This window comes from Tursiops truncatus, chromosome 3, assembly GCF_011762595.2.
Source record: "Tursiops truncatus isolate mTurTru1 chromosome 3, mTurTru1.mat.Y, whole genome shotgun sequence".
Lineage (NCBI taxonomy): Eukaryota > Metazoa > Chordata > Mammalia > Artiodactyla > Delphinidae > Tursiops > Tursiops truncatus.
In genome coordinates, this window is record NC_047036.1 from 162,824,614 (window position 1) to 162,847,132 (window position 22,519).

Genomic DNA, 22,519 nt, shown 5'->3' on the forward strand with positions numbered 1-22,519 from the left:
TAGCGAAGTAACGGAAAGGCGCCGAGCCCGGTGAGGGGAGAAATGGGAGCGATCTGGAAGGGGTATGCAAAACCCGGGTTGGATTAGATAGAGATGGGAGGAACGAAGGGAGCTGCGACAGGGCCAAATGCACCCGGGGCACGCAAATTTCGGGCCGGATTCTTCCTCGGGAGACGGAGTAATGCGTCATGCCTAATGCAGTGGGAACAAGCAAGACCTGGCCTAGAGTTCCCAGACCTGGGCTCGCAGGGGGCTCCAGGAGGGGGCTGCTTAGCGGCTGAGGCGCGTGGGCCGTCTTCCTGGCAGCTACGTGCAAGAAGGAGGGGCAAAAGGAGGGATGGACTCGAACACGAAAGGATCCGGAGCGCTGGCTGCACCGAAGCGGGCAGGTAAAAGCGATTTCACAATCCAGGGGTGATGCGGCGGGAATGCAATGAGGAGGCCGCTACCCTGGGAGACCAGACCTACAATGAAAGGCGAGGGAGGGCCGCAAAGCCAGGACTGGAATATGCGGGATGGGACAAGACCCCCAGCAAAAGATCCCCGGCAACTGGACAAGGGCTTGGAGCTGACCGGGCCGGAGGAGCGGGGAGGGGGGGTGGTGTTAGGGGGAGGTTAGTAGCTATATAAACACCTCAAACGTCTCGCTTTGGGAGGGGGTCGGGGGAAGGGAGAAAAAAAATTGAATTTTAGGTTCTCGGCAAGAGCAAAAACTCGGTACGGATTTCCACAGCCTAGCAACTGCACTGCAGCCGGTGGACTTGAAGAAGTAGGGCAAGGAACCAGCGTGTTCCTAGGCATCTGGCCGAGTGAGGCGAGGGGCAGGTTTCAGGCTGAGGCTTCCGAAGGGAGCCCTGCACCGCTCCCCCACCCCGGGGTGGGGAAGACAGTCCGACTTGGCTTAGATCCCCGGAGCCAGAGCTGTGACTGCCAAGACCCACAGTGGGGACTATAAAACCGGGTCCCGGGCCAAAAATAGGCACTTGGGCAGAATAGACAGCTCAGTGCAAGGTGGGGGCTGAGGAAAAACTGGAGGGGCGTGGCAAGGATCCTTGAGGGGGGGCGGGTACGGGAAGGTCCTGAGAGGTAAGATCCGGTGAGGATCTCGGGAGAGCGAACCTGGAAGCCTGGCGTTTTATGAAAGATGGGTGCAACGCGAAGACTGATGGGTGGGGAGGAGCAAATCCCTGGCTTGGATGCTCGGGGAAGGGAGTCCATCCAAGGGAGGCCTAAATAGTAAACCGGCCAGTTCATACAAAGTCCGGGCTGAATCTTGGCAGACACAGAGCGGGCAACAGTGGGGGGAGTAGGGCAGACAAGTCCCGATCTGGATTATAGAGGAAGGGGACTGGCTGAGGATCGGGAGGGGGCAAACCCTTGCCTCTACCTCCAGGGAAGAGAATGCGTTATCACCCCAACTTGGCTCTGCAGAATGGGTGGGGAATCGGGAAAGAGTGTGGAAGTAGCAGAGGGGCGGGTGGCAGCGTGGTAAATACACAAAACTTGGGGCAGGCTAGGATGGGAACTGTGAATATCTAAGAAAGCCTGAAGGGAACATCTGCAAGTGAATGAACCTGTCCCCTAAGAATCCCTTCCCAGAAGCCTGTCCTGGTGGCTGTGGCTGGATTTAGGGAAAGGCAGAGACTCCAGACTGCCAGGCTGGCTGGGTAACCAGGGGCTACCTCTAAGGCACCCACCACCCTCCGCCCCCTGCTGTGGGCAGCCATCGTTTCAGGGCAGGGATTCTTATAGCCTGGAACCTGGGCTAAATCCAGCCCCCAAACTTCAGGGGTGGACAGAGTAGGTGGGCTACCTTTGTTCCTCCTTCACACCCAGGGTTCCCTGGCTGCAGACTTTGGGCCTTAAGTCTGGGTGACCCGGCCCATCAGCTGGATCTGAGGGACCAAATACGTATGAAGTTGAGGTTGGTGGCTGCGGAAAGGTTGCACCAACCATCTGTGGTTGGTGCAATACCAGGATGGGAGGATGGGGGAGGTTCCACGTCTCCACACATGAATTTCCCACTTTGAGGCATCTCGACAGCACCTGGTAGGACCCACGGAAGGCTTTGGGGTGCTGGGGAGAGGGGGCGGTGCCACAGGGGGCAACCAGGAACCCTCCCCCCACATCTACACAGTCAGCTTTCTATAAACCCAGCAGGACTGAAAGGGGGAAGAACGTGCATCTCAGGGAAAGCTGAGCATCTCCAGAGCCCTCTGGCTCCAAGCCTCCTCCCACCACTCCACCCTCCGGTCCTAAGGAGTCCACCCACCTCCCTCTGTGGAGCAACCCTGGGAACCTATGAGGGTGCCTGGGAGATGGCTCTAACTTGCATTCTTCAGTGGCTGCGAGAGGCAGTGTCTTTAACTTATATCAGGGTAAGGAGTGACATGCTTTAAGAAACCCCCGGCTCAGTTTGGAAAAATCCTGGCCAGGACGCCCTCCCAGCCCCTCCTATTTCTCCCAAAGCCCGTGGTCAGCGGAGCACCCCTGGTCGTGGCCGGGATCAGTTCACTAGCCTCCATTCCATCTCGGTTTTCTGGCCTCACGGGCGAGGGGCTCACGAAGCGAAGGATAAGTAGAGGCTGGGGGCGCGAAACAGCCCCAGCGCCTCCTCTCTCCCAAGACCCTGGGCTGCGCAGTCGCAGTGGAGGCCGCGCCAGCAGCCCGGCTCCGGAAACTAACGCGTCCGCGCGCGCGCAGTCTGCCCGGGCTCTGAGTGCCCAGCACTGCGCGTGTCCGTCCCCGCGACCAGGACGCCCTACTCCCTACTACCAGGGCGCTCCTCGCTTCGGGCATCCTACCTTGTGCCTCGGGATTCCCACGCCCAGCGTGACCCGCGCCTTGGATACCCAACGTCCTGTGCATCCTGAGCCTGGACGTCCCACTCTTCTCTGCACCCTGTGCCAGAAAACCCCAGCACCCAGGTTGCCCCACGCCTAGGACACGCCATGTAGCGATCCCCCGGCGTCTTGGAGACCCTACATTCTGCGCACCTAGCACCTGGGGCACCCTGTACTCAGACGTGGATGGCTCTTTTCACCTGTGCCCTCTGCCCTCGCCCTGTGCCCTCCATGTGTGATGTGCCCACTGCTTCAGGCTCTTATGCTGACCGTCCTGGGCGCTGCGCTCCTCCACCCTCCCCTGTCCCCAGTGCTCTGCGTCCTCTGTCTCAGGCCTGGCGCCCTCAGTCATGGGTGTCCTACCTTGGGTTCCTTAGGTCCGGTGTGTGGCGGGGCTGGGGGGTGGGTGAGGGGCGCAGACCCAGAACACGTGCGAGGGGGGAGCGGGGCTTGGGGTTGGGGATGAAACACGTTCGTTCCTGGATTCAGGAACAACGCTCAGACCTCCACTGCCCAGCAGGCGTCCCCAGCCCGGCTTTTCCTAGAGCCCGCTCGGCACAGGATGTACAACCCTGAGGGTCTTCTCATCATTCGGTTCGTGTATTCATTCCGTCCATTTATTCTTCAAACACAGAGGACCCCTGACAGCCTTCAGTGTGGCCGGGTGCTAGGTGCTGAGAATGCCCTAGTGGCCTGGCAGCAGGACTGGAGGCCCTCTCAGGGTGCATCCCCATCCCGTGGGTAAGACAGCTACAGAAAGCACGATGGAAGTAGCTCTGGAAAGCGAGCAGGGGGCTAGGGTAGTGGATGGTGAATCTGTCCAAGCCTTGAGGGGTGGATGGGTGGGGTTCTGTGTGCCCCTGGCTCTCCTGGAAGCTCCCTGTACCCCCATCTTGGGCAGTGACTGAGCCCCGTTCTGTCCTATGCCTTCACTCAAATGAAAAGCCAGGTAAAGTGGTCTCAGAATTGAGCTGGGGGGATATTGCGTGGGCGGGGATTAATTCCAACTGCTGTGTTTGGGTGTGGGGGGAGGTATGCATTCAGTCAACAAGCATGTATTGGGCTTCCCTGGTGGCGCAGTGGTTGAGAGTCTGCCTGCTGATGCAGGGGACACAGGTTCGTGCCCCAGTCCGGGAGGATCCCACACGCCGCGGAGCGGCTGGGCCCGTGAGCCACAGCCGCTGAGCCTGCACCTCCGGAGCCTGTGCTCCGCAACGGGAGGGGCCACAACAGTGAGAGGCCCGCGTACCACAAAACAAAAAAACAAAAAAACAAAAAAACAAGCATGTATTGAGCACCTCCTAGGTGCTGGGGGCACAGCAGTGAACAAGGGAGACAAGCTTCTCTGTTCTTGGGGCTGACATTCCAATCAGGAAGACAGATGAGAAATCAGACAAAAGATACAGGGTGTCAGATGATGATAAGTGCTATGGAAGAAAATGAAGGAAGGAAGACAGAAATTTTGGATAGAGGAGGTCAGGGAAGACCTCACTGAGAAGGTGGTATTTGGGTAAAGACCTGAAGAGATGGGAGGAGTCATGGGGAGATCTGGGGGAAGGGGGTTCCAGGCAGAGGGAACAGCCCATGTAAAGGTCCTGAGGCAGAAACATGCTGAGTGTTCAAGGATCCATGAGAGAGCCTGTGTGGCTGGAGGGAGGGAGTAAGGGCAAAAGGAGGAGGAGGTGAGGGTAGGGAGGTGATGGGCCAGATCGTGCCGGCCTAGTGTGCTTTGGGGAGAACTGATTTTTGCTTGGAGTCAGCTGGGAGCAATGGAAGATTCTGAGCAGAGGAGGGATGTGCCCTGACTTAGATGTTCACAGGTGCCCTCTGGCCCTGGTGGGGGAACAGAGTGTGGGGGTCAAGGGCAGAAGTTGGGGGACCAGGGAGGAGGCGACTGCACTGGTCCAGGTGATCAATACTGGGGTAGGAGCAGGGAGGTGACAGGAGGTGAGCACCGGGTGGATTCTGGGTGTACTTTGAAGGTGGAGCAGATATACGGGAAGTGGGATGCAAGGGAAAGAGGCAGGTCAAAGCCTGTGGCCTGAGCACCTGGAAGGACGGAGACCCTCGAAGGAGGGGTGGTTTCGGAGGTTAGATCCAGGAGTTACATTTGGTTTAATAGATATTCAAGTGGAGGTGTCTGAGGAGGTGACTGAGGAGAGCCCCAGGCTGGCTGAGAAGTGGACCGAGTCTCATTTAGTCTTTATTTTTTGGCTTTTTAAAACAGCTTTATTGAGGTATAATTCACATATCATACAATCTACTAGTCTTTTTTTTTTTTAATGGTTATCTTTATTGTTTTTTATTTTTTGCTGCACCGCATGCAGGATCTTAGTTCCCTGACCAGGGAAACCTGTGCCCCCTGCAGTGGAAGCATGGAGTCTTAACCACTGGACCACCAGGGAAGTCCCTCATTTACTATTAATGATCTCCCCGTGAGGTAGTTACTTTCTCCCCATGTTACAGAAGGGAAAACTGAGGCTTGCCCAAGTAGTTAAAAAAATTGAAGTCAGCTTCTGAGTAGGACTGCCTGACCCAGGACCTCGCTTGGAGCCGCTGCCCTGCTACTCAAGTGTTGGTGGTTGCCTGGCTCCCAGCCTCCCTCTGGCTCATCCATTCATCCTCAAACACCAATAGATGGAGGAAGCGAATACTAAGCTCCAGACAGGGCAAGCACTGGGAGGAAGCGAATGAGGCACTTCCTGGGCCACAAAACTTAAGAGGATGTCAAAAAAACTCAGCGATCAAGAAAAATAATATTGCAATGCAATAGTTAAGAAACCCAAAATTCATGTAAAAAATCCACACTGACCAAAAGAATCAACTTTTAAAATAAAGGCAGGGCCTTCCCTGGTGGCGCAGTGGTTGAGAGTCCGCCTGCCGATGCAGGGGACGCGGGTTCGTGCCCCGGTCCGGGAAGATCCCACATGCCGCGGAGCGGCTGGGCTCGTGAGCCATGGCCGCTGAGCCTGCGCGTCCGGAGCCTGTGCTCCGCAGCGGGAGAGGCCACAACAGCGAGAGGCCACAGCAGTGAGAGGCCCGCGTACCGCAAAAAAAGAATAAATAAAGGCAGGATCAATATGAGTGCCGTATGGAGCCACATTGGAGCCTGAGGGGAAAGGGAACGGCGGGAAAACTGGTGCTATCTTCTTATTGAAGATTTTGACATTTTGTTCATCATGAATTTTTGCATGAAGTTTTATTTTTTTTTTAAGTATTGCATTGAAATATGCTTTCTCTTTTTTTGCCTCACCCTGGTCCTGACACTGGTTCCAGGCCCTGTTTTGGAAGCTGAGGGTATGATGGTGAATAAGAGACACAAAGTCGCTGTCCTCCTGGAGCTTGCACTTTATTGGGGAGGCTGGTGATTCACTAGTAACAAGAAGAAAATTTCAGAACGTGAACAATCCTATGAAGGACAAAGCAATGAAGAATCATGAGATGGGATGTGGGTGAGTATGATTTAGGCTAAGGTGGCTGGGAGGGTTGTGCATGTGGAGACATTTGAGCTGAGACCTGAAAGCGGAAAGCTCATCATGTGCAATCTGGGGGAAGGGTGTTCCAAGAAGAGGAAACAGTAAGTGCAAAGGTCCTGTGGTTGGAACAGACGGGACAATTTGAAGAGCAAGAGGGCCAGCTTGGTGGGACCACCAGACACAGCCTGAGAAGCTGTAGGGAGGGTCTGGATTAGATTTTCAGTGACAGAAGGAGCTAAGGGAAGACTATGATCAGGGGGATGGCATGGTCTTATTTGAACATGTAACAGATCATAGGATCAATAAATACAACATAGAATTACCATATGACCCGGCAGTTCCACTCTTAAGTACCTAAAAGAATTGAAAACAGGTACCCAAATAGATACTTGTACACCAGCGTTCACAGCAGCACTATTCACAGAAGTTTGAAGATGGAAACAACCCAAATGTTCATCAATCGTTGATCAGATAAATAAATGTTGTATAATCATTATTCACCCGTAAAAAGGAATGAAGTGCTGATACATGCTACAATGTGGATGAACCTTGAAAACATTATGCTGAGTGAAAAAAAATCAGACCTAAAAGGTCATGTATTGTATGATTCCATTGGTATGAAATGTCCAGAACCAGCAAATCCATAGAGACAGAAAGCAGATTGGCGATCGCAAGGGGCTGGGGGAGGGGGGAGGGCAAGTTATTGCCACTGAATACAGAGTTGCCTTTTGGGATGATGAAAATGCCTTGGAACTAGATAGAGGTGATGGTTGTACAACGTTATAACATTGTGAATGTACTAAATGCTACTGAATAGTTCGCTTTAAGATGGTTAGTGGTTAATTTTGTGTTTTGCGAATTTTACCTCAATTAAAACAAAATTATAGAGAGGATTGGAGAGGGAGCCAGGAGACTGGGGAGATGGATTTCACAGTCAATGCAGGTGAGGGCGATGGAGGCCTGGAACAGGATGCTGGGGAGAAGTGGTCACATTTGAGGCATAGGGTCAGAGCCAACAGGACGCCCTCCCTCCATGCACCCCCCTCCCCCATCAGGACTACTCAAATGTCACCTCTTTTTTTTTTTTTTTAAGAGGTTGGGGGTAGGAGTTTATGAATTAATTAGTTTATTTTTGCTGTGTTGGGTCTTCGTTTCTGTGCGAGGGCTTTCTCTAGTTGTGGCAAGCGGGGGCCACGCTTCATCGCAGTGCGCGGGCCTCTCCTATCGCGGCCTCTCTTGTTGCGGAGCACAGGCTCCAGACGCGCAGGCTCAGTAGTTGTGGCTCACGGGCCCAGTTGCCCCGAGGCATGTGGGATCCTCCTAGACCAGGGCTCGAACCCGTGTCCCCTGCATTGGCAGGCAGATTCTCAACCACTGCGCTACCAGGGAAGCCCGGGAAGCCCTCAAATGTCACCTCTCGATCACGCTATTGAAAACTGCAAACACTCCACCATCCTCACTCCCGGAAGGCAAGAGTCCAGGAAGCCTCCCCCGTCCTGTCTGACCAACAGCAGGCAGGCAGCAATGGTGGTCCATTCCCACCAACTGGGAGGGGAGGCCAGTTGGGCTGCGCTTCCCTCCCCGGCCGCTAGGGGCCGCTGCCCCGCTGCTCTGTGGCCGCCAGGTGAGGAGGCCCCGCCTCTTCTCCACCAGGTGCGCTGGAGGCAAGTCCCAGGGGCCAGGGGAGGAGGGTGAAGGGCGCAGGGCCGGGGGAGGAGTCCGGGGTGAGGGGACGAAGTGCGGGTGAAAGGAGAGAGCTGAGCGTGTCCGACTTGGGGGCTGCTGAAAGTGGGGGAGAAAATAAAGCCACGGGGAGGTTGGAGGAGTCAGGTAAGGAGCAGAAGGCGATGGCTGGCTGAGTGCTTGGGAGAGAGGAGGGGTGAGGAGGGAAAGCTGAGGGGTCTGGCCGAGGGCGGGGGTGGGGGGTGGAGGTGGGGGACTACCGAGGGCATAGAGCACAGTTGGTGGAGGGAAGACAGGTGAGGAGTCAGGGAGAGTCCTGGAGGTGAAGGACGTGACTGGGGGACATTTTGACAGTGCATGGGCGGCTGGGATAGTTGGGGGGTGGGCCTGGCCTGTGAGAAATTAAGGATCCCAGGGAAGGGGCCCTGCATTTTGCCAGCCATTGCTGGTATAGACTGTGGGGGGGGACGGGCGAGGAGGGTAGTTTCTCAGGCCTTGACCCCTAGGGCCAGCAATGGGGAATGAGCTTCTGAGGAGTGATGTGTGCATGTCAAGCTCTGCCTAGGAACCCAGCTTCCTCCTGCAACCAGGCAGGAGGGCTCTCCCTCTCTCTTCTTCATGCCCCATGCCCCATGGCCAGTATTCACTGTGCATTGAGTTGGGCGGTGGGCAAATGAAGGAGACAGATGCAGTCCTTCTTGACTGGGAACTGGTAAGGAATCCACGATGTGAGGGATGGAAGACAGTTAGGGGCTGTGGGAGAGTTCAAGCTGGAAGTGCTACCCAGCCAGGGGGCTCAGAGAAGGTTGCCCTGGGGAAGTGACCTGTAAGCAGACAGCAGGAGTCCACCAGCTGAAGATAGAAGACCCTGGTGGTCTGGGCAGAGAGGAGGTTCTGAGGATGTTGCCAAGAAAAATGCCAGCAGGGTCCAGGCTGCAGTAGGGCAGGAGGAAGGTAAAAGGTGCTTCCCGAACTTGCATGAGCCCAGGACAGGGGCCTCAATGCCGGATGCCGACAAGGGAAGAAAACCAGAAATGCGGCAGGTGTGAGGCAGCGAGGAGGGAAGGTGACAGCTGTGGGGAGCTGGATATGCACCCCCTTTTAAGCCGGCAGCCGCTTGCTACCACTCAGCTTCAGCTGAGAGCTACTACATGGGAAGCCAGGCTCGGAATTGACAGAATAGATTCTTCAAGAGAGAAGTCAGGGGTTTTGTGCAAAATTCCCTGAGCTTGAACTCTCATAGACTGATCTACTAATTGCTGTCAATTGCTCTGACCCAGCAATTCCATTCTTGGGTTTATTCTCAATGGGAATGGGAGCTTCTGCCACCAAAAGTCACATACGTGAATGTTCATAGCAGATTCATTCACCATCGCCAGATGCTGGACACCGGCCATGTGACCATCGACGGGCAAATGGAAAATTCATTGGTGTATACTCATTCAATGGAATATGGTGCAGCAATGAAAAAGAACAAAGTATGGGGACTTCCTTGGTGGTCCAGTGGTAAAGAATCCACCTTACAATGCAGGCGATGCAGGTTCCATCCCTGGTGAGGGAACTAAGATCCCACATGCCACGGGGTAGCTAAGCCCGTGTGCCACAACTACTGAGCTTGGGCGCCTCAACTAGAGCCCGCGTGCCGCAAACTACAGAGCCCACGCACTCTGGAACCCATGCGCCACAACTACAGAGCCCACATGCCCTGGAGCCTGTGCACCACAACTACAGAAGAGAAAACCCACATGCCACAACTAGAGAGAAGCCCGCGCACCACAATGAAGAGCCCACACGCCACAACGAAAGATCCCGCATGCCTCAACGAAGATCCTGCATGCTGCAACTGAGACCCGACGCAGCCAAAAAGAAAAGAACAAGGTACGAACTCATACACAGCCCTGGGCATGAGGCACATGACACAAATAGGGTTCACTGCATGATCCCATTCCCGTGACCCTCAAGGATGGGCAGAAGTAATCCGTGGAGTCGGGGGAGCCCAGTGTCTCCTAACTTTGGACCACTGACATCTGGGGCTGGACGATTCTTTGTTGTAGGGGGTCTATCCTGTGCATTGCAGGATGTTGAAACGCATCCCTGGCCTCTCCCCACTAGATGCCAGTAGCATGTGCCTAGTTGAGATAAATGTCCCTTGTGGGACGGCGGACACAACCACCTTCAGGTGAGGATCACTGGGAAAGTGATATTTTGAGGCAAGGCACTCACCCCAAAGTGGCCTTGGGGAGCTCTCGAGGGACTGGCAAATTCTATATCTTAAGCTATGCTGGTGATCAGGGTGGAACATATTTTCAAAATTCACAGAACTGTATTTTAGAAGTATGTGCTTCACAATAAAGGAGTGAACCCTACCACATGAATGACCCTCAAAAACATGATGCTGAGTGAGAAAAGCCAGACACAAAAGGCCACAGATAACACAACTCCGTTTATATCAAATGTCCAGAAGAGGCAAAGCCACAGAGACAGAAAACAGATTAGTGGTTGCGGGGGGTGGGGGTGAAGGGAGGGGGTAATGGAAAGTGGCTGCTGATGGGTCCGGGGTTCCCTTTGGGGTGATAGGAATGTTCTGGAATTAGATACTGGTGATAGTTGCACAACACTTGAATACACAAAAATGCCCCGAAGTGTACACTTTAAATGGTTCATCTTAGGTGAATTTTAACCTCAAAAAGAAATTATAGTTTTAAAAAAAGCGTTAGCCCAAACAGGCTGAACAGAACGGGTCCCTGGGCCAGCTTGGCCCTTTTGCAATGGAGGGAGGGGATGGTAGGAAAGTGAGGTAACAGTTTCTGTCCAGAGAAAGTGCAGAGCCAGGAGCTTTGGGCCTTCTTGGCAAGGGGAGGGCTGCAGCCAAAAGTATGTCTCGGCTCAGGGGAGCAGTCTCTCTTAACCCAACCTGTCAGCCCTGGAAAGAAATTGCAGGCAGGTCAGAGGCCAGCCTGTGAACTGTGGAAGGGAATGCAGAGTTCTGACACGTGGAAGAGAAATGACAACCGCTCAGCTCAGCCTGACGCCGCAGAGGGCTGCTATACCCCCACCACAGTACTTGCGGGGTGGGGGGGTGTTCTCTGTGAGCCGGGGGGCAGATGCGGGCTCACCCCAGCTCTTCGGCAGCTCACAGAGGAGCAGAAACAGAGGGCCATTGGGTGACATTTGGACCTATGCGCCCCGTAGGTGGGGCTGGGGGTGGGGGAGGGAACCACCCACTGTGAGCCAGAGGCCAGGGGCCAGGGGCTGGGCTTCCAGGCTCTGCGTCTCCACTGGCTTCAAAAAACTGAATGAATGAAGAGAGAAAGCAAGAAAGCTAAGGGCTCCAGAAGCTGTTGGGACCTGGCTGGTGGGCCAAATGGCGGCCCCCACAAGATATGTCCACCTAGAACCTGGGACCGTGAGCTTATCTGAACACAGTGCCTTTGCAGATATACTTAAGGCTCTTTTTTTTTTTTGCGGTATGCGGGCCTCTCACCGCTGAGGCCTCTCCCGTCGCGGAGCACAGGCTCCGGACACGCAGGCTCAGCGGCCATGGCTCACGGGCCCAGCCGCTCCGCGGCACGTGGGATCTTCCCAGACCGGGGCACGAACACCGTATCCCCTGCATCGGCAGGCGGACTCCCAACCACTGCGCCACCAGGGAAGCCCTAATTAAGGCTCTTTTGATGAGACGATCCTGGTTAGGGGAAGTCCCCAGTCCAATGACAAGTATCCTTAGAAGAGAAGGGGCAAAGACAGAGGAGAAGGCCACGTGAAGACAGAGGCAGAGATTGGAGTGATACAGCCACAAGTCGAGAAGCACCAGAAGCTGGAAGAAGCAAGGAAGGATCTTCCCTTAGAACCTGTGGAGGGAGCACCACCTGGCTGACATCTTGATTTCAACTTTGGTCTTCAGAACAGTGAGAGAATAAATTCCTTAGTTTAAGCCACCCCGTTTATGGTCTTTTGTTACAGCAGCCCTAGGGGACTAATACAGGCCCTGATATTCAATTCTCTGAACATTTACGAAGCCCCTGGAAGGCGTGGTACAGTGGGGAAGGCAAACACTTGAATAGATCACTCCAATATATATATATATATATATATATATATATATATATTTTGGCCATGTGGTGAGGCTTGCGGGATCTTAGTTCCCCGACCAGGGATTGAACCCAGGCCATGGCAGTGAAAGCGCTGAGTCTTAACCACTGGACCACCAGGGAATTCCTGGGATCACTGTTAATGGAGGAGCGCATGGAGGGATGGACATCCCATGGGGTGGAGGACTGCCTGGGAACTCTGCAGCAGAGGTGACAACAGAGAGCTGGTGACAACACACACCTATAGAGGACAGCAGGTAATATAAACATGCTGAGCGGCCAGGTCAAGAAGACAACTGCATCAGCAGTAGCACAGGTGACCTTCAGTTCAGTGATGGGGGGCAATAAGGAGTGGTGAGGACTGTGGCAAAGAATAATAATAATTGCTAACATTTATCAGCACTTGCTAAGCCCTCTCCTTACACAGTACTAACTCATTTACCCTTGCATCAACTCTAGAGGCAGGTATTATCCCCATTTACCAGGTGGGTTAACTGAGGCATAGAGGCTGTATCACAGTCAGGGCCCTAGGCAGGAAACAAAGGGTGCATTCAAATTGGGTAATTTGATCAGAGTTCAACGAAGGGACGAATTTATAAAGCATGGACAGATGTAGGGAACCACAAGGAATAATGCCACACCTTGGGCTAGTAGAGGGGGGAGGGTTAGCACACTTAGGTCCGAGAGGCAAGGGGAGGGAGCAGTTGCCATAAGCCGGAAACACCACAGGCTGCGTGGATGGGGAAAACCCGTGACCTCGAGCGACAGGGACACAGGTGATCCACAGAGGCCACAGGGTGAGGGACCAAACTGAGGGACAGATATGTCTCTCACTTCCCCCCCCCACCACCACCACAGGGGTCCTCATGGGCTGAATCCAACCTGAGCCAGAGGACCCAGAAGGTTGTTGGGGTCCACACAGCCCAGCCTCCCAGGAAACCAAGCTAGGTGGAGAAGCCAGGAGAACTGCTTCAGGTGGGCAAGCAGAAGATTCCAGAACAGGAAGGTTGAGTGGTTCCGTCTGGGTCCAGAGTCCCCTTAGCTACTCACCGCATGAGAGCTGGCAAAGCTGTGCTGTCTCCTCGGTGTGGGGCTGCCCTTACTGAGCGCTGCCCCTTGCGCTGGGCGTGTGCCCTCGGCTTCACAGAGGCCATGTCTTTTGATGGAAAGCCAGGAACACAGATTTTTATGCAACAATCGCCTGATATTTAAAAGGTGGCGACTCATTACAATTTTTAAGAACCTTGCATGGGCCAAGCAAATCACATCCGTGGGCTGGATTGGGCTCTGGGTGTCAAACTCCCAGTTTCAAAAGGTGGACGCAGACAGGGTGAGGTATCCAGGTGCGGAAATGTTCAGAGGTAGCCACGCAAAGCATCATGGGTGAGATAGGGACCACGGATCATCCAGCGGAATTGACTAGAAAGTGCCTGGGTCCCAGGCGGCTGCGGGGTGTTAGGATGAAACTGAACAGGTGTTTTGGGTCTAGATTGGGAGGGGCCATTAGAGCCACGCTAACAGGTTTCAACTTTGAAGGAGAGAAGCCACTGATGGCTTATAAACGACCAAATGACTCAGTCATGCTCGCATCACCCCCCCCCCCCCCGCCCCAACGCTGGCTGTGCGTCAGGCTTTCTTTGGGGGTGGAAGTACCGTGGATCCATAAATGAGTGAAAGAAATGAAAGAGCGCCCTCCTTTGAGTGTGCTCACAGCTTGGCGGGGAGGGCAGACGCATAAATGATAACGTCAGAACATGATGCGCGGGGTAATGGTGGGTTAGCCCATGTCTGCGTTTATCTGACCACCTGCTGTGCATTCCGCCATGGGGGTGAAGGGACAGGACATGGTACTGCTTTCGAGGAAAGAGGCAATGAATGAGGGAGGAAATAAAAGGAGAGGAAAATCCCTTGGGGGATTGGGGGAAGGGGCTCAGATCAAGGGGCCACTGACCCATCTGGCACCACAGGAAGTGGGCAGAAGGACAGGGCATCCTGGCTGGGTCCCAAGCCCCCCCTTGGCCCCTGGGGCCCAGCAGCCTGGCCCGCCTACTCCCAGAGTCGCCCGCATCGCACCAAGAACATACCCAGGGCTGACATGGATTCCTGACTCGGAGCCTGAGCAGCGGGAGAGAGGGGACGAAAAGCACCCATCTGTTCTCCCTCTGATGCAACGCGATTCTTCACCCAGTGCTTAAACCCAGCGCTTCTCCTCCCATTTCCTCTAGGCAGCCAGCCGCGGTGATGCGATATAAATCGCTGCAAATGGGTTTTCCCAGCCGGTCGCCGTGTTGTTTTAATAATGGTTCATTTTCTGCCCGGGGGAGGAAAATAGTCCGTCGAGAAATTGGGGTCTGGGTGATAATTTTGTGTGTGTGTGCGTATGTGCGCCTGGTGTCCCCCTCACGCCAGAGAAGATTCCAGAACATCCACTGAGATACCAAGTCACCTCTTGGGTTGGGTGATACCCAGAGCATCCCCCTGACCTGAACAAAGGAATTCCTCCAGCAACCTGGGCCCATTTACTGAGCACCTGCTGTGTGTGTGCCATCCCTGAGCTAGGTGTAAGGGACACGGTGGTCTCCCAGGCCAGGCCTCCCCAGGCCCACATTCTAGAATGGGGGGAGAGATTGACATTTAAAAATAATTGTGCAAAACTATGGGACTTCCCTGGTGATGCAGTGGTTAAGAATCTGCCTGCCAATGCAGGGGACATGGGTTCTGAGCCCTGGTCCAGGAAGATCCCACATGCCGTGGAGCAACTAAGCCCGTGCGCCACAACTACTTAGACCATGCGCCGCAACTACTGAGCCCAAGTGCTGCAACTACTGAAGCCTGCGTGCCTAGAGCCTGTGCTCTGCAACAAGAGAAGCTACCGCAATGAGAAGCCACTGCAAAGAGAAGCCCGTGCACTGCAGTGAAGACCTAATGCAACCAAAAATAAATAAATAAATAATAAAAAAGCAATAATTGTGCAAAACTATGTAATTACAATCATGGAAACTGTTCAGGAGAGAGTGAGTGTTGTGATGGAATCGATAACGGGATTTTTGGCATAACTAAGGCCCCCACCCACTGAGGAAGAGACCCTTGAGCTGAAACTTGGAGGACAGATGAACAGTTGCCGGCGTGAAGGCCATCCAGGTTGGGGGAACTTCCTGGGTAAACATCTTTTTTTTTTTTTTTTTGGCCCTGCCACGCGGCATGTGGGATCTTAGTTCCCTGACCAGGGACCAAAACTGTGCCCCCTGCAGTGCTGCAGTGGAAGCGCAGAGTCTTAACCACTGGGCCACCAGGAATGTCCCTTGGGCAAACATCTTTTTTTTTTTGGCTGCGTTGGGTCTTCATTACTGCGCGCAGTTGCGGCACCCAGGCTTCTATTGTGGTGGCTTCTCTTGTTGTGGAGCATGGGCTCTAGGCACGTGGGCTTCAGTAGTTGCAGCATGCAGGCTCAGTAGTTGTGGCTTGCGGGCTCTAGAGCACAGTAGTTGTGGTGCACGGGCTTAGTTGCTCTGAGGCATGTGGGATCTTCCCGGACCAGGGCTTGAACCCGTGTCCCCTGCATTGGCAGGCAGATTCTTAACCACTGCGCCACCAGGGAAGTCCTCCCCTGGGCAAACGTCTTGAGGCTTGAAAGAACATGGTGCAGGCTCAGACCTAGGAGAAAAGTCATGGGGTCCAGTGAGGTGAGGGCTAGGTAGGTGCCAAGGAATGGCGTGTATCAGTGGCCAGAGACTTGCGAGCTTTCGCCCTGTTTCTGGACAGAGAGGTTTTCTCCTGTACTGAGACGTAGCCATGACTGTCCTGTGCATATTCCACCTTTCGTCTCAAGGCCAGTGACGGTCCTTGTTTTGCTGATTTAGAAACAGCAGCTGTGGGAGGCCCTCCCCATCCCCAACCCTTTTCCTTTCCTTCCTGTAGTGGGTTGAATGGTGACCCCCCCAAAAGATATGTCCACATTCCCACTGCAGAACCTGCAGATGTGAACTTATTTGGAAAGAGGGTCATTGCAGTTATCATTAAATTAAGAATCTTAAAATGAGGTCATCCTGGGTTAGGATGAGCTCTAATCCTTAGAAGAGAAGAGAAAGGGAGACACAACCATAGGGGAAAAGGCCATGTGAAGTTGGAGGCAGAGGTTGGAGTGATCCAGTCACACACCGAGGGACACCCGGAGCCATCAGAAGCTGGTCGGGGCAAAGAATAGATTTTCCCCTAGGGACTCCAGAGGGTTGCCTTGATTTGGGCCTGATGACACTGATTTTGGGTTTCTGGCCTCCAGAACTGTGAGGGAATACATTTCTGCGGGGTTTCTGGTTTCGTTTTGCTTTGGTTTTGTTTTCTGTTGTATTTAAGCCGCCCAGATCTGGCCATCTGTTACAGCAGCCACAGGAAACGAATACATTCTCGGTCCCCAGCAGAGCATTCCACGAGCTGTCTCTCCTCCCCGGCTCTAGATCCTCTTCTCTGATCCCCTCTCCATCCCACTCCAGTTGGGCTTTGTCCCTGCCCAGCCAGGGAAAGGGCTCCATCCTGCCAAACTCAAGGACCTTTGCTCAGCCTCCAGGACGGTATGCTTCTCGAGCTCCCCTTCCACCTCCCCGACTGCCCCTGACCAGTCTCTTCTGCTGATTCCTCCTCATCCCCTGTCCTTAATATTGCACGGAGAGCCATGAGCTTGCCCTCTTCTTTCCTGTGTCTACAATCAGCTCCCTGGTGATCTTGAACAGGTTTGAGGACTTAAATGCCACTTATATCTGACAATGTTATCTTCCAATGACAGCTCCAGCTTGGGCCTCTCCACCGCCTTCAGCTGCCCCCCTGGGTGTCTCCCCTTGGAAACCCGGTGGGTATGCCCAAATATCACGTCTGAAACAGAACTCTTGACCCCTCCACTCACCCCAGACCTGCACCTCTCCTGTCTTCCCCAGCTCAGTTAACGGCAGCACCACTGTTCTCCATTGGTCTAATGGGTGGAATAATGCCCCCCCCATTTCATGTTCACCTGGAACCTCAGAATGTGACCTTGTTCTTTGCAGATGTCATCAACCAAGGATCTTGAGATGATAGATATTGGATCTAGGCTGGGCTCTAAATCCAACGATAGGTGTCCTTCTAAGAGGAGGAGAGGACACACGGAGAAGAAGATGGAGGCAGAGATGGGAGCGATGCAGCTACAAGCCGACGAAAGCCAAGGATGGCTCACAGCCACCAGAAGCCAGGAGAGAGGCAAGGAAGGATTCTCCCCTGCAGCCTTCAGAGGGAGCACGGCCCTGCCCACACCTTGATGTTGGACTTCCGGCCTCCATAACTATGAGACAATATACTTCTGTTGTCTTAAGCCACCACATGTGTGGTAATTTATTACAGGAGCCCTAGGAAATGAACGCAGTTGTGTTCTCCAGAATGAGCTCTGAGACACCTTGATTCGAACGCAAGTGATTTACCTGGAAGGCAACTGCAGGAAGCACCGGCAGGGGAGAGGGGAGGGGAGACCAAGGAGGGAGGGCACCCAGCAAAGAGTGTATCCATTTGCAGATTATACTGGGACACCTAGGGCTTAATTCCGCCCCGCACCCCGAGACCTGTGGGGCACACACCTCAGAGTCATCTCATGTGAAGGATGAGGGAGCTGGGTTATGTCCATTGAATGGATCTTCCAGAATGTCTGGTTACCCCCAGGCAGGTCTGAGCTGCCTCTGCAGCCAGAGAGAGCTGTCAGGCAAAGGGTTGCAGGTGCCGGCGATATGGCGCCATTGGCCTGATGTGCATAGTGCGGGCTCTAAATGGCTCCCGTCAATCTCCACCCTTGTGTGGTTCCTTCTCCTTGGGTATGCGTGGGACTCTATGACTTGTTTCTAACCAACAGGATGTGGCTAAGGTGGGAATTCCCTGGTGATCCAGTGGTTAAGACTTTGCCTTCCAATGCAGGGGCACGGGTTCCATCCCTGGTCGGGGAGCTAAGATCCCACGTGCCTCAGAGCCAAAAAACCAAAACTTAAAACAGAAGCAATATTGTAACAAATTCAATAAAGACTTTAAAAATGGGCCACATCAAAAAAAAAAAAATCTTCAAGAAGGAAAAACAAAAAGAATGTGGCAAAGCTGGTGGGATATCCCTTCCAAGATTAGGTTACAAAATGTCGGTGACTTCCATTTTAGGTATCTTCTCACTCTCCCTCTCTTGCCAGCTCTGAGCAAAGCCATCTCCATGTTGTGACCTGCCCTATGGAGAGGCCCACATGGCAAAGAGCTAAAGGAGGCCGCCTCTGACCAATAGCCAGTGAGGGACTGAATCCTGCCAACAGCAAGTGAGCTTGGAAGTGGATCCTCCCCATTCAATCCTTCAGACAAGACCATAGCCCTGGCCGCCATCTTGGTTGCAGCTCTGTGAGAGCTGTGGGACCCCTGTGGGACCTCTGTGAGACCTCTGTGAGCCAGAGGGACCCAGCTAAGCCACGCCTGGATTCCTGAGTCACAGAAACTGTGAAATAATAAGTGCACGTTGTTTTAGGCCACTAGGTTTGGGGATAATTTGTTACGTTGTGATGCTGCGTGCCAGAGGGACATGAGGGAAGGCACATGAACACTGACTGGTAAACCATCTACTTGATTGCTCTAGACTTCTCCCTTACTCTCACCTCTTACATCCAGTCCATAAGCAAACTCTGTCAACTCCAACTCCAAAATCTATCTTGAATCCATAGACCTTTCTCCACCTGTACTGCCACCAGCTCATGCCAAGCTATCCTTGTCTCTCACTTTCATCAAAGCCTCTCCTCCCCACCAGTCTCCATCCAGCTGATTTGCTACAGCCAGAGAGGCTTTTGTATTATAAATCAGATCCTGGAACACAGCGGGTGCTCAGTAATGATGGAGTTAAGTTAGGTGTCTAGTCAGGCTATCTGGGTCTCTCATATCCCCCCAATCAGCCCTTTTCCCTTCCTGTACCTACATAAGGAAGGGAATGATATAAGGGGAGAGTTCTTAGTCCACCAGTGCTGAACTTCTGGCCCTGGGGGCAGCTTGCTGGCCTCACATCTTCCTCCATGCACACGCTCAGCTAATGCTGTCCACCCATGCATGGGACCAATACTCATTAAGCACTTACTGTGCATCTGACTTCTGAGTATCTGATAGGCATGATCTCATTTAATCCTTGAAATGAGCCAGAGACATCCTGAGAAAGAACAAAGCCAGAGGTATCACATGTCCTGATTTCAAACTATATTACAAAGCAACAGGAATCAAAACAGTATGGTCCTGGCATTAAAAAAAGACACGTAGACCAATGGAACAGAATTGAGAGCCCAGAAATAAACCCATGCATATGTGGTCAACTACTATTTGATAAGGGAGCCAAGAAGAGTCAGTGCAGAAAAGACAGTCTCTTCAATAAATTGTGCTGGGAAAATAAGGATATTCACATGCAAAAGAATGAAACTAGACCCTTCTCTTACTTCACTGGTAAAAATGAACTCAAAATGGATTAAAGACTTAATCCTTCATATACACACTACTGCATATAAAATAGGTAACTAATAAGGGCCTACTATATAGCATAGAGAACTCTGCTTAATACTCTATAATGACCTATATGGGAAAAGAATCTAAAAAAGAGTAGATATATGTATAACTCATTCACTTTGCTGTACAGCGGAAATTAACACAACACTGTAAAGCAACTATACTCCAATAAAAATTGTCAAAAAAGACTTAATCCTTGAAATGGCCCTACCAAGTAGGACTGCCATTGTTCCTCATTTTACAGTTAGAGAAACTAAGGCACAGAGCAACCAAGCCATTTACCTACAGGTGACTCAGCCAGTCCCAGGCAGGACTGGGATTTGGACCCAGGCATTTTCAACACCAGCATTGGGGTCTTCATTGAGACCCATGTGTGAATTCTCTTGCTTTCAACCAGAGGGGCATTTCTGAGTGCCCAGGCACCTAAGTGGGTTTACACCCCTTGGTTTTTTTTTTTTCTTTCTTTCTTTTTTGTCTGCGCTGTACAGCATGCAGGATCTTAGTTCCCCCACCAGGGATTGAACCACTGCATCGGGAGCACCTGCCCCCTGTATTGGGGAGCATGGAGTCTTAGCCACTGGACCGCTAGGGAAGTTCTACACCCCTTGGTTTTGTCCAGGAGATGGTTCTGTCATGCTGGGCTGCATTGAGGAAAGGGCCATTTCTTGCCCTCAGGGAGGTTCCTGGCTTGCTGGGGAGACAAAGGCATCGATAATCTTAAATCCACAGGAATGACAGCAACCGCCTAAACCTGCCCTGAGGGCACCCTGGGATGTGTTAATTCTGCCTGGGGAGATTCTGGAAGGCTGGAAGGACTTTGCAGCATGTGGAGGGATGCCATGCCCATGGGCGGAGGACCCTTGTTATCCATCTTTGTGCCCTGAGCCTGCAGAGAGTGCTAAACATACCCAGGAGTGGGCAATTTGCTCCAAGTCACGGAGCTGAAAGCCTGAGTGGGCCTCCTGCATGGTATCCTGCTGTGTTCGACTCTTGCATTCATTTCCTAGGGCTGCCATCACACAGTACCACAAACTGGGGGTTTAAAGTAATGGAAATGTATTGTCTCACAGTTCTGGAGACCAGAAGTCTGAAATCAAGGTGTCGGCAGAGCTCCACTCCCTCTGAAGTTTCTAGGGGAGGATCCTTCCCTGCCTCTGCCAGCTTCTGGTGGTTGCTAGCCATCCTTGGTGTTCCCTGGCTTGTAGACGCATCACTACAGCCCGTCTCCATCACTACGTGGCGTTCTCCTGTCGTGTATCTGTATCTCTTTTCTTAGAATAACTTATTTATTTATTGGCCGCACCGCGCGTCTTGTGGGATTTTAGTTCCCCAGCCAGGGATAGAACCCGGGCCCTTGGTGGTGAGAGCACGGAGTCCTAACCACTGGACTGCCAGGAATTCCCTAAATTTATAATCCAGTCATATTGGGTTAAGGTCCCACCCTACAGTACGATTTCATCTTAACTAAATACATCAGTAACAACCCTCTTTCCAAATAAAGTCACATTCTGAGGTACTGGTGGTTAGGACCTCAACATATCTTTTTTGAGGGGACACAATTCACCTTGTAACACTCTCCCTCCCTTATAGACTGTCTCTTGTCACCTCTCCCTGGACTGTACAGGGGCCCAGTTAAATGCATCCACTTTCCCTTTTTCTTTTATTTTATGCTCCCGCACCTGAGCCTCAATCCATACTTTGTTAACGTAAAAAATTATTAATAAACATCTACCCTGGGACTTCCCTGGTGGCACAGTGGTTGAGAGTCCGCCTGCCGATGCAGGGGACACGGGTTCGTGCCCCGTCCGGGAAGATCCCACATGCCGCGGAGCGGCTGGGCCCGTGAGCCATGGCCGCTGAGCCTGCACGTCCGGAGCCTGTGCTCCGCAACAGAAGAGGACACAACAGTGAGAGGCCTGCGTACCGCAAAAAAACAAACAAACAAAAAAAACCATCTACCCTATCCTGAGCATTTTTGGAGATCCAGAAAAATTCAATATTATCATTTGGGAATGCATTGGGCTGCAAGTATCAAAATACCTGAGCTGCAGTGGCTTAAACAAAAAGGTTGCTTTTTCCTCACCAAACAATCTGGATTTTGGTGCCTGGTGCTGTTGGAAACCAGCAGCTAGACGGCATCAAAGCCAGCATCATGGTCACCTAGATATCCCTCTGTATCAGTTGTGTGATCCTCACCCCAGCCAGTTGCTGTTTTTATCCCCATTTTATAGATAAAGCAACTGAGGCTCAAATAACATGCTCACCCTTCCCTGAACCCCCCAGCCAACTTCTGCTTGGGTCTCATTGGCCAGAAATGTGTCATTCAGCCACACTTCTGGCCAGTGAGAAGCAAGGGAGGCTAGGTAGCAAGTACAGAGCAAGGCAGATAGTCAATCAACTAGCGAATGCTCTGTTAGCAAAGGAAGAAAGCAAGAGTGTTGGAGGTAATAAGATGTGTCTCCCACAATTCTCCCTGCCTCTAGATCTAGATCAATTATATTGCATACCCTCTAAGTACTAGGCATTATGTTGTAGACTCACTGTGAATTATTGCTAAAAATAATAACAGTAGCACTTATTTCATGGAATCCTCAACATCTGTGAAGTACATGCTATTATCATCCCATTTTATAGATGAGAAAACCGAGGCTCGGACAGGTCCACTAGAACCTCATTTATTCTTTCATTTTACAAACAATTATTGAGCATCTATTATGTACCAGGCCATTTGGGCAATGAGAATACAGCAGTGAATAAAACAAATACTGCCCCCTGAAGTATTAGCCCTCAGAAGGGCTTACATTCTAGTCAGGGGTGAGGATGAGAAGGAAGGAGAGAAGGTACCCAGAAATAATAGAAACAATATTACTTTGGGAATAACACCTAGTGTGGGCCAGGCACT

At 52.4% G+C, this 22,519-nt stretch overlaps 1 long non-coding RNA gene across 1 annotated transcript; it reads left to right on the forward strand.

Annotated features, from left to right (window-relative positions):
• The first annotated feature begins 171 nt into the window (after window positions 1–171).
• LOC117311739 (uncharacterized) lies at window positions 172–21,473 on the forward strand. Its single transcript, XR_004526028.2, has 3 exons — window positions 172–389; window positions 6,120–6,295; window positions 17,130–21,473. It is a non-coding gene; the product is annotated as an uncharacterized lncRNA (long non-coding RNA).
• The last annotated feature ends 1,046 nt before the right edge of the window (window positions 21,474–22,519 follow it).